This window comes from Macrobrachium rosenbergii, chromosome 52, assembly GCF_040412425.1.
Source record: "Macrobrachium rosenbergii isolate ZJJX-2024 chromosome 52, ASM4041242v1, whole genome shotgun sequence".
Taxonomy (NCBI): domain Eukaryota; kingdom Metazoa; phylum Arthropoda; class Malacostraca; order Decapoda; family Palaemonidae; genus Macrobrachium; species Macrobrachium rosenbergii.
In genome coordinates this window covers 14,106,921-14,121,920 of record NC_089792.1, presented here as the reverse complement: position 1 = coordinate 14,121,920, position 15,000 = coordinate 14,106,921, and the positions used below count along the sequence as shown (strand labels likewise).

The 15,000-nt window shown below is 36.0% G+C and overlaps 1 protein-coding gene across 1 annotated transcript in view; it reads right to left on the bottom strand.

The window, feature by feature from the left end:
• qvr (protein quiver) overlaps window positions 1–15,000 on the bottom strand; it is an 878,528-nt gene that overhangs the window by 691,861 nt on the left and 171,667 nt on the right. The gene's annotated exons all lie outside the window — the stretch shown is intronic.

The following is a 15,000-nucleotide window of genomic DNA, read 5'->3' as shown; positions in this document are numbered from 1 at the left end:
GGGGATCAACAGGTCTCTCGGGTGGAAACAAGGGCGTTATCCACTGGGCCTAAGTCTAAATAAGTTGGAACCTGAAGCAACTGCCATTACCTGGGCAAGTAACTGCTTGCATACCAGCGAGTTTTACAGTCGGAAGTTGGAAAGGCTTCACCTGGATCTTGGCCACTATCGGAACATATCTCGAGTGCAATTTTAATTTTGCATAACGTATGGTTTCCACCTGAGAGAACGATCCCGACGAGTCAGAAATTTATTTCGTTCCACACGTGATTGTTTGTTGATGATTTCATCTTATTCACTCAGAAATAATTCGAATGAAATGTTGTCTATTGGGTCATTGCTGAGAGTTGGGGAAAAAAGCTGGTATGCAAGCAGTTAGTTTGCCCAGGTAATTTTTTGCAGTTGCTCTCAGGTTCCAACTTTTTTAGACTTGTGTGGCCCAGTGGATAACGCCCTTGCTTTCCACCTGAGAGACCTGCCTGATCCTGACGTGAGTCAGAAATTTATAATATATATATATATATATATATATATATATATATATATATATACATACATACACACAAATACATGTGTTTGAATGTCTGTATGTATGTGCGTGGGGAGTAAATTTTTCAAACAAAAACAATCCATCTCTAATATTACACTATAAACTCAAAATGGATACAACCTTCGTAAATATTCATAAGTATTCCTTTACATTCTATGTTTTACATCTTACTCTAAATCTCACCTGATCTTGGCCACTATCGGAAATACTATAAGGCTTTAATTTTAATAGTAGTTTTTAGCTTTGCTAGCATACCTAACTTTCACTTATACACAAAAAACTAATTCTTATTATGGCTGTTCTCACAATCACAAAAAAAATCCTGATTTCTTTTGAGTTTCAAAAGGCATACCTGCTACATTTATTAGAAAGGAAAGGCTAAAAAAAAAAAATCTGTAAATAAGTGACATATGCTTGACTGAATTTACTCAGATATCGCCCCCCTTCCCCACCTCTTTGCACTACGCCTGATACTGCTTGTGAAACGGGAAATTCATCCCATTCCGAAACTTCTATAGGGTATGACTTCTGTCACCTACACCTGACACACCTCACAGGATTTTAAAAGGTCATACCTCTTGGAACCGTGACAGCAAAGCGGCCTTTACAGATTTCAGTATGCTATGTAATTTAGCACCCAACCAACGCTCTGAAATCTGTCATATTTGTTATCTCATGCTATACTTATATCTAATGCTATACTTACATCACGCAAAAATGATGTCAGCATCACCTGCAGTGTTATTCAAATTGTGCTTATCATCGAAGTTATCAAAGAAAGTACAAAGTAAAACGCGCTAAAGGAAACGGTTTTTTAATTTTTTTTTTATTTCATTCCACGCTTCAAAGTCACAGGATCAAAAAGCTTTCTGACGAGTTCTTTTACGCCAAACGAATAGTAACAATTTTCTCTCTCTCTCTCTCTCTCTCTATTCTCCGAATCACTCCAAAGGAGTCAAGTGAACAAGGAGGGGTGAAGAAACCCAAATAAAACAAATAAGCAGTCCAGAGGCGAACAAACAACGGCATTGAGAGAGCGTCAGAAAAAGCAAGGAAGTTATCAAGTGATGAAATCAACACGAATTGTCTGAGGGTACTTCAAATGCATATTGTCTAAATAAATCCCTTTGTGAAGGTGCATCCAAGCCTGAACTTATTCACACTTCCTCGAAAACGACAATAAGCGCCTTAACAATACGTTTCTAATTATATTTGTTTATACATAGGTTGCGAAGCAGCACGGCTTAAAAAGCCGAGCAAGGTTCCAGAACATCCTGTGTATTGCGTATTGACATCTCAAGGGTAAAATGCCACCAGATAACGGGGTGACTGCACTTGGTGTAAACAGCGGTACTTGCAATTAGTGGACAGATTCCAATTAGTTATGGTCCGTAGCATATCTACCCTGTGTTAACTGCCTCCTACCACCCCTTTCCATACGCAAAATCTTGACAATAACACACAACTCTTCCGAATAACCCAAGAATCCGAACAGGATGTTATTACCTAAAAACCAAGTCTGGTCATATTCCAAATATATCTTCTCCTTGCTGAGCATCACATATTCCAAATATATCTTCTCCTTGCTGAACATCACATATTCTAATCATATCTTCTTGCTGAGCATCACATATTCCAAATATATCTTCTCCTTGCTGAGCATCACATATTCCAAATATATCTTCTCCTTGCTGAACATCGCATATTCCAAATATATCTTCTTGCTGAGCATCACATATTCCAAATATATCTTCTTGCTAAGCATCAGTGTCACTTTACCATTTTTCTTCTACAATAAATTTCAATAATGGCAAATAAATCACTAAATAAATACATGAAATGTTAAAATCTTACGACTTAATTGAAGTCCATGGTTATTTATCAACTTAATTTTGGAGTGATGGGACTTACTTCAATTCAAAATTAAAAGTCGTCTTTAAATTATTTGACAGGCGTCTTTTATGGTGGCAAATTTAAATTTTCTTACTCATGTCAGATCAACCACATTGGCCAAATTTAAATACTTCAGACTCTCATGACGAACCTCTGTATCCATTTCTTCAGGCTTTGTCTAAATTTACGATGTCTTTACGTTCATATATGCTATCTATATTAATATCAGCTAAGAGTATATTCTGTGAATATTCATAATAATGAGATATCCATCGCACGCATTCAAACAATAAGATATGCATCTGCCTCTTTTGAAGTAATAATCGTTCATCAATGTCTTTTTTTTTTCTTTTCTCATAGCATTTAAAGCAGTTTATAAATAAAAGGTGTTTCGCGTGTTCTTGATTTAGACGTTATCTTTATGGATTTACCATTTACATACACAAATCGTTTTGGTGTCTTCTCTGGAAGCTGTAGATCCACGTAATCCTTTGCCTGCAGGCTCTTTCGGTTCACCTTCATGTTGAGGCTCAACAATTTCTGTGATAAACACCATTTGGACTAGCATTCTTGTGCAACCGAATGCATGCTAAACACTGTTACCCCTAAGCTTTGCGACATTTTGGAATGTCTCCTGCTCCTTTGTGAAATACCTACGCGCTCTGAAGAATCAGAAGTCGGCTAGGATTTAATGTCAGAATAAAATAGAATATAGAATTTAGGTCAAAGGCCATGCGCTGGGACCTATGTGGCCATTCAGCGCTGAAACTGAAACTAACAGTAAAAGGGTTTGAAAGGTGTAACAGGAGGAAAACCTTGCAGTTACACTATGGATCAAATAAATATTATGAACAGAAGTACAGTAAAAGGAATGAAATAGATTGAAGCTAAGGGCCGAAAGGAGGCTGCAAAGAACCCTAAGTAATGCCTGCAGTGCACCGCATGAGGTGCCCTGACGGCACCACCCTTACTGAGTGGAATTCAACATTGATTCTTAGATGGATTACTGATTTCCATCTTATTTCCTACACTTCTACTACATCAACACGTGTACATTTTTTTACCAGCATCTGCCATCAAGAAGTTGTAGCGCGCATTTGATAACATTCTAACCAAACAGCGCTATCATCACTCGTGAAAGGAAATGCATGAAGTCGAACAGCAGGACGAAACCGCAAACGAATTCTAATCTGATACAACTTTAAACAAGTAAAAAATGCGCCGAAATCGAGTTTTCTTCGCGCGAAATCCTCCTCTTTTGAAAACCTGTTTGTCTCAGCCGGAAGAGGTGCCCTGTGGTGCGGGACGAACTTAACCTTAATCAAATAAAAACTACTGGGTAGAGGGGATCAGGAGGGTAGGGGAAGACATGATGGGCAGCGCCAAGTTCCAGCGCAGAAAAAGTGTGGACGGCAGCGCGCCATCAATACTCGTACATAATATTTAATGTGAGAAGTTTCAGTACACAGGCATTTATATTCTGCAAGATAAACATATTCTTAAGGCAAATTCTTTAATATTGAATAGCAATTCATAAAGTTTCTGTAAGTGATATTATACGTATATATGTGTGATACATATGTAAATACTATTTAGACATTAAGGCTTGCCCACAATAAAAATTAACAAGCAGTCATCATTCAGAGGCTCCATCGGGACAAAATGACTGACAGAAATGAACAAACAGCAAGGTTCAAAGGTTGCATCAATCAATTCATCAGAAGACAAAATCTGAAAGAACTGAACAAACCCAAAGGTTTTTTTTTTTTTTTTATTCAGATGACTCGAAAACGTCCACGTTCTTGCATAAACTGCAAGTATATTAATTGCAATGGCTACCTATGCAAATTCCAAAACTATGTAAATATTCAAGTAAAAGAATATCCATTGCTGTGATTGTTCTTTTTACTTAAAATAATGAAATATAGTATTACAAAAGATGAAAGACATGGGTAGATCTATAAAGATATTGTCACTTTCGACAAGTTTAAAGGATGAGGAGAAGGGAGGGTAAATTGCGTTTACCTTACATTTAGTGATGCCGTACCCATAATTAGAAATATTTTGAAGTCTTAAAATGGGGGACAACAATAGGTTGGGATCATTAAAACGCAACAATTTATGATGCCTGGGCTAAAAGTTATCACTATTCAAGATATCAAAGAGTATTGGGAACAATGACCCTTGTTTATATTACCTGGGTAAAAATAAGCATCAACCTATTTTTTGACAGATCAATCGATTTTTGGCCTTTAAGAAGAATATGAAGCAAAAAATTATTGCGTCCATAAATTTCCCTTTAATGCATTTGCGACAATTAAAATAAAGTTCCAATCTTTACAACACTTGTATCTAATACCTACAAACTCTTCGCTTTCATTTGCTAAGTAGAAATCTGTGGTCGTTTATCGGTGCCTGGAATTAAGAATTTTTTTATTCTGGCTGATGGATAATAGAGATCAGTCTGATAATAAAGAACTACGGAAACGAAGAAAACATCAAATACCAGTATATGGTAAAAAAAAAAAAATAAATAAATCAAAATTGAACTGTCTGGGCAAAGGTCTCATCCGATAAGAGAAACTACGCATCTTTGATGATAATTTGATTTATGATCTGATTTTTGAAATTAAGGTTGTCAATTCAAGAACTGGGGCGTTCCCGGGCACTGAGCGCTTCCGACGGCGAAAAGGGGAGATAGAGAACCTGGATATAAAGGAGACGAAATACAAGGACATAAAGACCGAAATGGAAGAAAACCCTACTCCTATGCTAAGAAGTAACAGAGGTGTTCATCAGCAAGCCTAAAGAAAAGGAAGCGGGAATATAGGTTAAGTTAAAGGTCAAAAGTGGATGGATGTAGCTGGACGCCTAAGAGAAGCTGCAAATGCCTTTAGTAATGCCTACAATGCACCACGGAGTTGCACTGACGGCGCTAACCCCCGTGATGATTATGAGTGACAGGAAGGCTAAAACATACAATGACCGCGTTCAACATCTACAACGAAAATCCTGGGGCTCTCCAACTTTAATCCTATCCCCGCGAAAGTTTTTGGTTAACTTTTGAATATTTCAAGCTTAACTTACATAAAATTCCCTACAAACTTTTTGCTCCTTGGAAACCGTTCACATTTGAGAAAAATTTTACCGTTTTCCTCTGCCGAGCTATGGTGTAACAACAACTTTCTGTAAGTTCCTTCATTCTTCTTCCGCGCGACCAATTTAAGTACATAATCGCTACAAGAGAAAAGAAAAGCAAAACAAGTATTCACCATAAAAAAAAAAAAAAAGATGAATTGTGAATCGGTCTTGCACGGCATTCGAAGTTTGATTTAGCATACAGTCTAAGAAAATACTCAAGTGGAAGCTGAGACAAAAGCGAAAATTATTCCAATATTACAGGATACTCTCCCTGTGAGACCCAGCACATTCAATTTCTCGCGTTACATAATGGTCATTTCTTGGAGGGAACTTAAAGTAGGCCTGAAAACATAAAGGAATGTGACTGTACTAAGGGATACAATGAAGCGCAAGTGCAGTTGTACGTAAAAGTTTCGTAACTGAGGACCAAATGACTAATAAGAAATGGTTTATGTGAAATATTCTTGAGAACAATCAAGAAAAAGGTTAACAGGTATACAGTATATGTAGAACAGCTTTTCCTTCGTATCTTCATTTACTTTTACACTTCCCAAAAAACCGTTATACTTAATCCGCTTTGCTAATTTTTTGTTTAATGCACATACAAAGAAACAAAAGAGGATGTAACAACATTCTAAAAATAAATGAATAAATAAATAAAATTTGTCAATGCACGTTATCACCCTAAAGGCAAACCTTAAGGAGAGAGCAGCTTCCGTTTCCCTCCTCACGTGTCACGTTCTCAAAATACCCGTCATTATCTCACCGTTTATTTGACTTCCTTCTAAGAATCAGGAAATGTAAAACGCAAACGAGAAGAAGCTGGGCTGTTTCTTGTGATATCCGAGTCCAAGATACACACGAGTAACGGGGGAGAACAAACAAGTTCTTGAATCAACACACATGGCGAACATGACAAAGTTTTCCAATAAGCGACATATTTACAACTCTCTCTCTCTCTCTATATATATACGTTTGCGTTTATGCTCGCAGGCTTTTATCTCGTCTCCGTTTATTTTGTTTCCCGTCGTCTACATTTTCGTCTTAATTCATGTATCAAGAACGTTATCTATTACAGCCGTGAATATAAAACACTGCCTTGTGTATTTGACACGACTGACTGGCCAGAATACGAAAAGATTAAGGGATCAGTATTTAACTAGAGTTGAGAATATCTATCTTGCAATAACTTTCTATACATCCACACACACACACACACACACACACACATAAATATGCATATTCACACACAAGAAATGACACTACAGTACTTCGTTTTTCCGTGAAACTCACAGCAACTGTCGCTTTCAATTTTATTTAGTTATTTTTTTCTTAACTGCTGACTCCAGTTATGCTGTTAAAAATAAAAAAAAAAAAAAATATATAACGAAAGGACAAAATTAAAGAAACTGCCAAGTTAAACTGTAATAAGATCATGACGAATGACAGAAGGTCCAGAGCCCGACCGGCATTATTTGATATTCTTTAATGCAAACTCGAGGTCATTTTCATTTAACTGGGCAAATACGACACTCCCAACGAAACTCTAGAGGTGTCACCTGAAACCCCTCTTCATTTGCCGTTTTATGACCTAACAGACGTTCAGTGCTAGGTAAGAATACATGGATAATTTACAAGGATTATTAATTACTATTTTTTTTTTTTAGATTTTTACTGCTACGTGAAATTATCACACCTAAGAAATAAAGATAATTCATGGAATTTTGGCAAAATAGGGTTTTAACACATGCAAGCTGGCTTTTCAGAAAGGTGTCCTCAGACACTGAAGCCAAAATGGTCGTTTTAATGAGATAATTTACCGCACTTGAGCAAACAACATAGCACCTAATATACTCCTATAATTTAACTTTTATAGAGTGTTCGACAGCTGATAAGCAAGGTTATGGCTTTGAAGTGGTAAGGTTAAAGGCACCTCGTCCGCGTTAAATATTAGGTTTTAGTCATTCTGTTTTGTTTATTATTGCCTAAACTCACGTAAAATTTTCTTCATGCATACAGGAGAAGACTAAGATTTCATCTCCTATGCGCACGATAAATAAATAAACATTATATATATATATATATATATATATATATATATATATATATATATATATTATATTTACATATATACTTATATTTAGATATACATATAAAGAAATATCTATCCATATATTTATGTATGTATGTACAGTATGTATGTATGTATGTGTATATATATTATATATATACAGTATACATATGTATTTATGTATGTATGTATGTATATGTATGTGTAAATATATAATATATATACCAATGCTAACGTACCACGGGGAGAATAATACACTCAGTATAAATCCTGACTGGTTTCGCCTTTAGTTCTCAAAAACTTCGTAAACATCTCAAGCCGAAACTAGTCAGGATTTATACCGGATGCTTCATTGTCCCAGTGGTACATCTACATAGATACATCACGTATTATTATGATTCTATATATATATATATATATATATATATATATATATATATATATATATATATATATACATATACATACATATGTGTGTGCCTCATCTCATTATGTTCTAAAAGTCAGCATAACTATTCTTTTATTCACTAGGAAGGCAATCCAATTACCGCCAACTAAAACACATACTTCACATCCCCAAAGTCATAAGGCTTACTATTAAACTAAAACACAATTACTGATCATATCCCCAAAAGTCAGTCAAGGATTTAGGAAACCCTTTCCTGAAATCGGAGGAGAAAGTTTCCCAATCTGGAAATTAAGGAAAGATGTTTATACTCATTAGGATTAAGAACTGATCAGTCTGGAAAGGAAATTTATGTAAAGCAGAGAGAGAGAGAGAGAGAGGAGAGGTGTTTGTGAAATTGTGCTGCAGTCTGAAAAGGAAATTATACAAGATGTTTATGAACTCATTATGAGTTTGCAGCCTGGAAGAAATGTATATATGCAAATGTTTGGAAGGAAAGAGAGAGAGAGAGAGAGACAGAGAGAGAACACAGATTGCGTAAGTTTGCATCCTGGAGAGTCAATGTATATACAAGCCATTGTTTAGAGAGAGAGAGAGAGAGAGAGAGAGAGAGAGAGAGAGAGAGAGAGAATTAGTTTTATAACGTAATACGAATTTTTAAAAATATTTGTTACAGTTAAAACAAAAATCACGCTGTACGACACTATACTCAGAATTTGATGTAACTACACAGCTTCCTTTTATCATTAACAACCAATTTCTAACAAGCTTATTTCATAGTAATTCTTTATAAAACATAGTACTGAGTCTTCATGCAATGCAAATATTTTGCAATTTGTCGATTAAAAATTTTAAAATTTCTCAACACGTCAATCAGTTACCATACTATTTCTCAACGCGATAACCAACTACCTTAAAATTTCTAAATGTGGGATATCAACCTACCGAAAATTTCTCAACACTTGAAATTTATCAACATTCGAGAAATGAACCTGAAATTTCGCAAACATTCAATAAAAAAATCAGTTAATCAAAGTGGTTGTTCAAGCGTTTATTTCTTTTGTAGGCAGGGAATTCTGTACACAGACATTTAAATATCTGAAATGGTGAAGGGATAAAAAAACCCTATTCTCAACTAATATTTTTTTAGTTCCTCATTGGACGGGTTGGTATCGTTCTCGGCTAACACTCTGCTGGGCCCGCGTTCGATTCTCCGACCGGCCACTGAAGAATTAGAGCAATTTATCTCTGGTGATAGAAATTCATTTCTCGTTATAATGTGGTTCGGATTCCACACTAAGCTGTAGGTCCCGTTGCTAGGTAACCAACTGGTTCTTAGCCACGTAAAATAAAATCTAATACTTCGGGCCAGCCCTAGGAGAGTTGTTAATCAGCTGTGGTCTGGTTAAACTAAGGTATACTTAATTTACATAAAAATATCAGTTAAATACTACGGCAAGCTTTTAACTAACACCGAACACACAAACAAGCATTTAAAGTCAAGGTATGCAAAAAAAAAAAAAAAAAGAAACATCATCGACTTCAATACCCGACTACAAAATAAATGTTAACAAGACAAGAGCAACTTCTTTTTCCTTTTGTGTGTCTAGTACCGAGGTACGTGACTTGGCAACGACGAATGTTTCTCGCAAAATGAGAAGCGACATTATTTCAGAGTAAAAATGGAGAATAAGTAAAATTGAAAAATGAACTGGAGTGCTGCAAAGTAGAGATGCAAGAAATTTATTTGAAATGTAACATGAAATTCTACAAAGAATGACAACTACGACTAGGTAGACTAAAAAAAGAAAAAAAAAAAAAAGTTGCATATATTAGTGCTGAAAACAGTATGAAAAACACCAAACGGAAAAAAGATAAAAAAAAAACATGAGGCATTTGCATTACGAAAATGGAAACAGCAATCGCAAACCATTTTTTTCTTCAACGGGAGAGACACCTATTTTTATATTTTTATTTCTTTCATTTATTTATTCAAGTGTTATGATTTCATCTAAAGTTCGCAAATTGCTCCGGTCACTGGCTGGGTTCTTTTCATCTTTTGACGACGAAAATTCTTTGCTGAATCGCGTCTTTCTCTGCCTCTCCTTCTCTTTCGTCTCCCCCCCCCATCCCCAACTTGTTTTCGCCTTCAAAGGGCTGGCCAATATTTATCTACCTAAAGAGGCCCTTTTTATTCGCCGTCTGTGCCTTTTTCAAAGGGAGGAGGGAGGGACGTGCAATCCCGTCGTCGTGCTGGTGCAAAAATCTCTCTCTCTCTCTCTCTCTCTAATTAAACATTACAGTATAACTTTGCATACGTCATTTGAATCCTACATAATCACAATATTTCAAAAGGGTATCACACAACACTGATCCCTAGCCTACATCACTAGAATCCAACACAATCACTACTTCAAAAGGACTTCATTTACGTGTATTTAATTCTTTAACTTTTAAACCAGAAATAATTCAGTATAAATGAAATTGGCACACTCATGAAAAATTCTAATGAGAGAGTGCTCGTCTTCAACTGTTGGGAAATTTTCTGCGATATCCTTAACACCTTCCTCTAGGGAGATCAGATTAACTTATTGTGAGAGAGACGAGGAGTTTCTTTTGTGCTAATAGCTTAGTAATCATCCAGACAAGCTTAAGGCCTTATCTGCCCTCGACGTGATTAAGTCAGTTGTGCAGCATCTGTCAAAACGTTGTCTTGAAAAGTGTCAGGAAATTTTCATAAACGTGGGCAATAACTCGCTTAACAGATATATGTGGATGATAATTCTATTGTAGTGTTCGGCATACTGTAACGTTAGATTCTGCATCATTCACTTTGCTCACCTGTGATTCACAGTAATTTCTTTTGTTATTTATCATTTACTTAAAAGCGAGCTTAAAATCATCGTTTGTTCCAATTTCGTATAAACAATACAATTATTCTTTAAAACACCGTCATCGCTCATTCGGTTATCGTTACAGACTGAATATAAAATAATGCATATGACATAAGATCAAAATCCCATTTTCTTACTCATTAGCATTTCCTTTTACCTGCTTGTCTGACTCTCTAACTGTTGCCTATAATTCGCCATCTCCACAGAGCAGTATTCAGCTACAGCCATCAGCCAAGTTCTCCTCCCATTTCAGTTATTCTTCCCTTATTCTACAACATTCGCATCTAAACCTGTTGCTCTTGACTGACCTTTTCCTTCCCACTCACTTCAGTGAACTCTGTTAACTATGACATCTACATTCAGCTGGCTGACAAAACACTTCCTCCAGGCTTGTAGGAACATCTCGACATTTAAATACAATCCTTGCTGTGTTGAGTTTCTTTTAAATGAAACATACAGTACAAAATTCAACTGGCAAACTGACTTCCCTTGGAGACTTAAAATGAAATGAACCTACTTCTCTTTTATTTCCAGATGACGAGCGTAGTAAGGAAACGTTCACAACTATGAAGTAAATTTATTTCTCAACACAATTCACAAGCCAAGTCAAACATCACTGCCAGACTTTTCACTTTAGATTCTGTCGGCAAGAAATTAAATAAGTCAACATCCATTTGCAATTTAGAAATTAGTAATAAAATAGAACAAATATATTAAAAAGAAAAATCCAAACTATCACTTATGTCCCTGCAACTCCTCCCCCCAACAAAAAAATTTCCAGATAGGACTATAAAAAAAAATTGCGTTCCTATATTTCAAGTTCATTTCAAGACTATTTAGTTCAAGAGTATTCCACATGCATAACAAATTCATTATCGTGATATCTTAACGGCTTCAAATGGCAGTACTGTTTTCTGCTTAAGAATTTGACTTCAAAATAACTTACACAATTTCAAAAAACAAAATTCAAAGATGGACGTGGAAATGACATTTCACTCCATTTCAGCATAAACCATCGTACTGGCTGGAGATTACCATCTGCCATATACTTTGAGGACTATGAAGACTTAAAGGTAAAAAATATAATTCTGATTACTTCTCTACGGTGCTACTGCACTGAATACTTTTGACAATGTAAAAGACAAAACTTTGTATTCGGCATCAAAATAAGACCCTAATTTGGGATATATCACTGCAGTGTCTATTCCTTCACCCCAGAAAAAAAAAAAAAAAAAAAAAATGCTCCCGGCAAACAAAACATGTTCAGTTAACTATTTCTTAATTGGTTGCCAACATATGTCGAATTGTGTATAATTCGCAAGTACCGTGTTGGAACGTAGAGCCTTAATTTCGATGCAGAGCTAGAATGGACAACGGCCTTGAGAGTGTCCCATCTTGTCGATAATTTAATTACCATGAATATTTAAAGAATAAACATTTTTAAATATTAAAAACTGCCTAAACCTAAGTGTGGTTTATTTTTTAAGTTGTCAACATGTGTGAACATGGACAACAGATTTGGAAATATTTACATTTATATTTATTTACAACAAGATGCAAAATCTACTCCTTCAAGAGGAAGACCAATTCTGAGAATGCAGTCCAGGTGCAGATCACTTAAAACATTCATCTTGAACGGATAAGCTATAACTTTTATGGAAGCGTACGTGAATCCACAAACCAAAATCAACTTAAAATGTAATTAGAGGACTTATTCATAATTCTTATGGTTCAAAAATGCTAATAATACAAAGTACACGGATACACTGTGCTCGACCTCTGAAGATGGGAACAGGGGGCCAACTACTACGCAGCCGTACAGGACACCCCAATTTCTATCTTCAGTGTTTTCCCTGCTTTTCATTCTTCTTTCCCATTTACTTAAATTGACTGAGGTCGCTCAATTTACAAGGGCAGCAAAGAAAAAAGAGAGATCAATTAATCTTAATTTTTGAAGACTTGTTCAGTGTCGGCCAGGGGGTGCACCTTACAAAAATGACTCCCAGGCAGCAACGGCTGGAGTATTGGTAAACACTGTTATTGACTGAGATGTCAACACGGGATTCTCCGAACGTTTCGTACCAACAAAACCCCGCGTATCTGACGTTGCTCAACAATGGAAAACATTTTTGTTTTATATGAAAGCATAGTTTCCGTTGAATAAGCCTGGGGCCACGTTATATTTATTGCCACGTTATATTTAATAGTATTACAGAAAAAAATTATTACTGTGCAAAAAATGAAAATGAGGATGCAAAATACTGAAGATATTGAGGGCTCTGAAGTAGTAGTAAGTTATGATTACCATGACACTACACATTATTTGACTATTAGGTAAAAACTCATTTACTTTCTACAACTTAATGTGACGTTAATAAAGTCCATCAGAATGTAACGATGGGCTTGAGCTCCCTTTAAAAAGAAATATAACTTGAAGGAAACTTTCCAAAATGCTGGAACTTCCTTGATAATAACGTTATCTTCATCCACTGGCAGGTTTTTTTGAAGGAGAGAACTTATTCCGATTTTTCGATATGATAAGAACACGCAGCTCCAAGAATTCTTTCTCATTTTGTGAAGATTCCTGTACTCTACGCAGTGGTACTCTCTCTCTCTCTCTCTCTCTCTCTCTCTCTCCGTTCCTCTCTCTCTCTCTCTGGAAAATCTCTCTCTCTATCTCTCTCTCGTTGTGTGCGTCTGTGTTCATAATCACGTTTCCCCTTCGTTTAAACACTCGGCTTACCATTCTAGTTTCACTATTCTAAAGCCTCTCTCTGTCTCTCTCTCTCTCTCTCTCTCTCTCTCTCTCTCTCTCTCTCTCTCTCTCTCTCTCTCTCTCTCTCTCTCTCTCTCTCTCTGTGCTCATAATTCCTAAACTCCTCTATCTACATACCAGATTGTTCGAGTTTCATTTTACTAAAAGGATTTCTACCATATACCCCTTTACTGACACCACCTCTCTCTCTCTCTCTCTCTCTCTCTCTCTCTCTCTCTCTCTCTCTCTCTCTCTCTCTCTCTCTCTCAAAGGAAAGAAAGGAACAGAATTTGTTGATAGAGGATCATGGCCATCTCCGGGAGCTTCCTTTTCGTTGCCGTCACACTATAATCCGATTTGCCTGAACATCTATTCTCGAGGATCTGTTTTCTGTATCTGAGGGTTTAGAGAAAGAGAGAGAGAAGAGAAAGAGAGAAAGAGAGAGAGAGAAGAAGAAAGAAGAAGAGAATGCCAAAGTAAAAAATGGTACAAAAATGTATTAAATTGTCGAATCCCTTCGAGATATTCAGTGTGTATGTTGTTCTTGCAATTCTATCAGGAATCTCAAATCCTTTTTAAGAGTATCGATTCCCTATGAGTCCTTTGTATATGCTCTCATGGGCCTCCCACGCCTCTCTCTCTCTCTCTCTCTCTCTCTCTCTCTCTCTCTCTCTCTCTCTCTCAGTCTACTAAATCGACTGCGTTTACCATGTACTCCTTTGCTCTTCAAACTTCCACTCACAGTGAAGACTGTTACCTTTAACCTTATGTGACCCGTAACCTGTTCTACGTGTTTCTCACTTCACATCAACCTCTCTGACCTCTGCAACCACAGCACATCTTAAAGATAAACAATGTGCAATTTCGTTTTAAATTATTATAATATGAAACAAAAATTTAATACTGAATAAACAATATATATATATATATATATATATATATATATATATATATATATATATATATATATATATATATATATATATATATATATATATATATATATAGTTAATGTGCTACTCGAAAGAGTGGGTGTGCAAATGTTCACGTTTGAGTGTGCGAACGTTTGAGTGGGGCGCTTATTACTCTTAGCTGGAAATTATTACATTTACAGGACATATTCACTAGGACGATGTAAATACATCGACCACACGATGTACCCAAAATTTCTCTGTTCCCTATTCCATGGGCTAACCTTGAAATCCAGAAAATGCTATTAAATGTAGAGATTTTCTTCACAGGAGCATCTTGCCTAGTTTAAAAACACGAATGAGTTCGTCAAAGTAACTG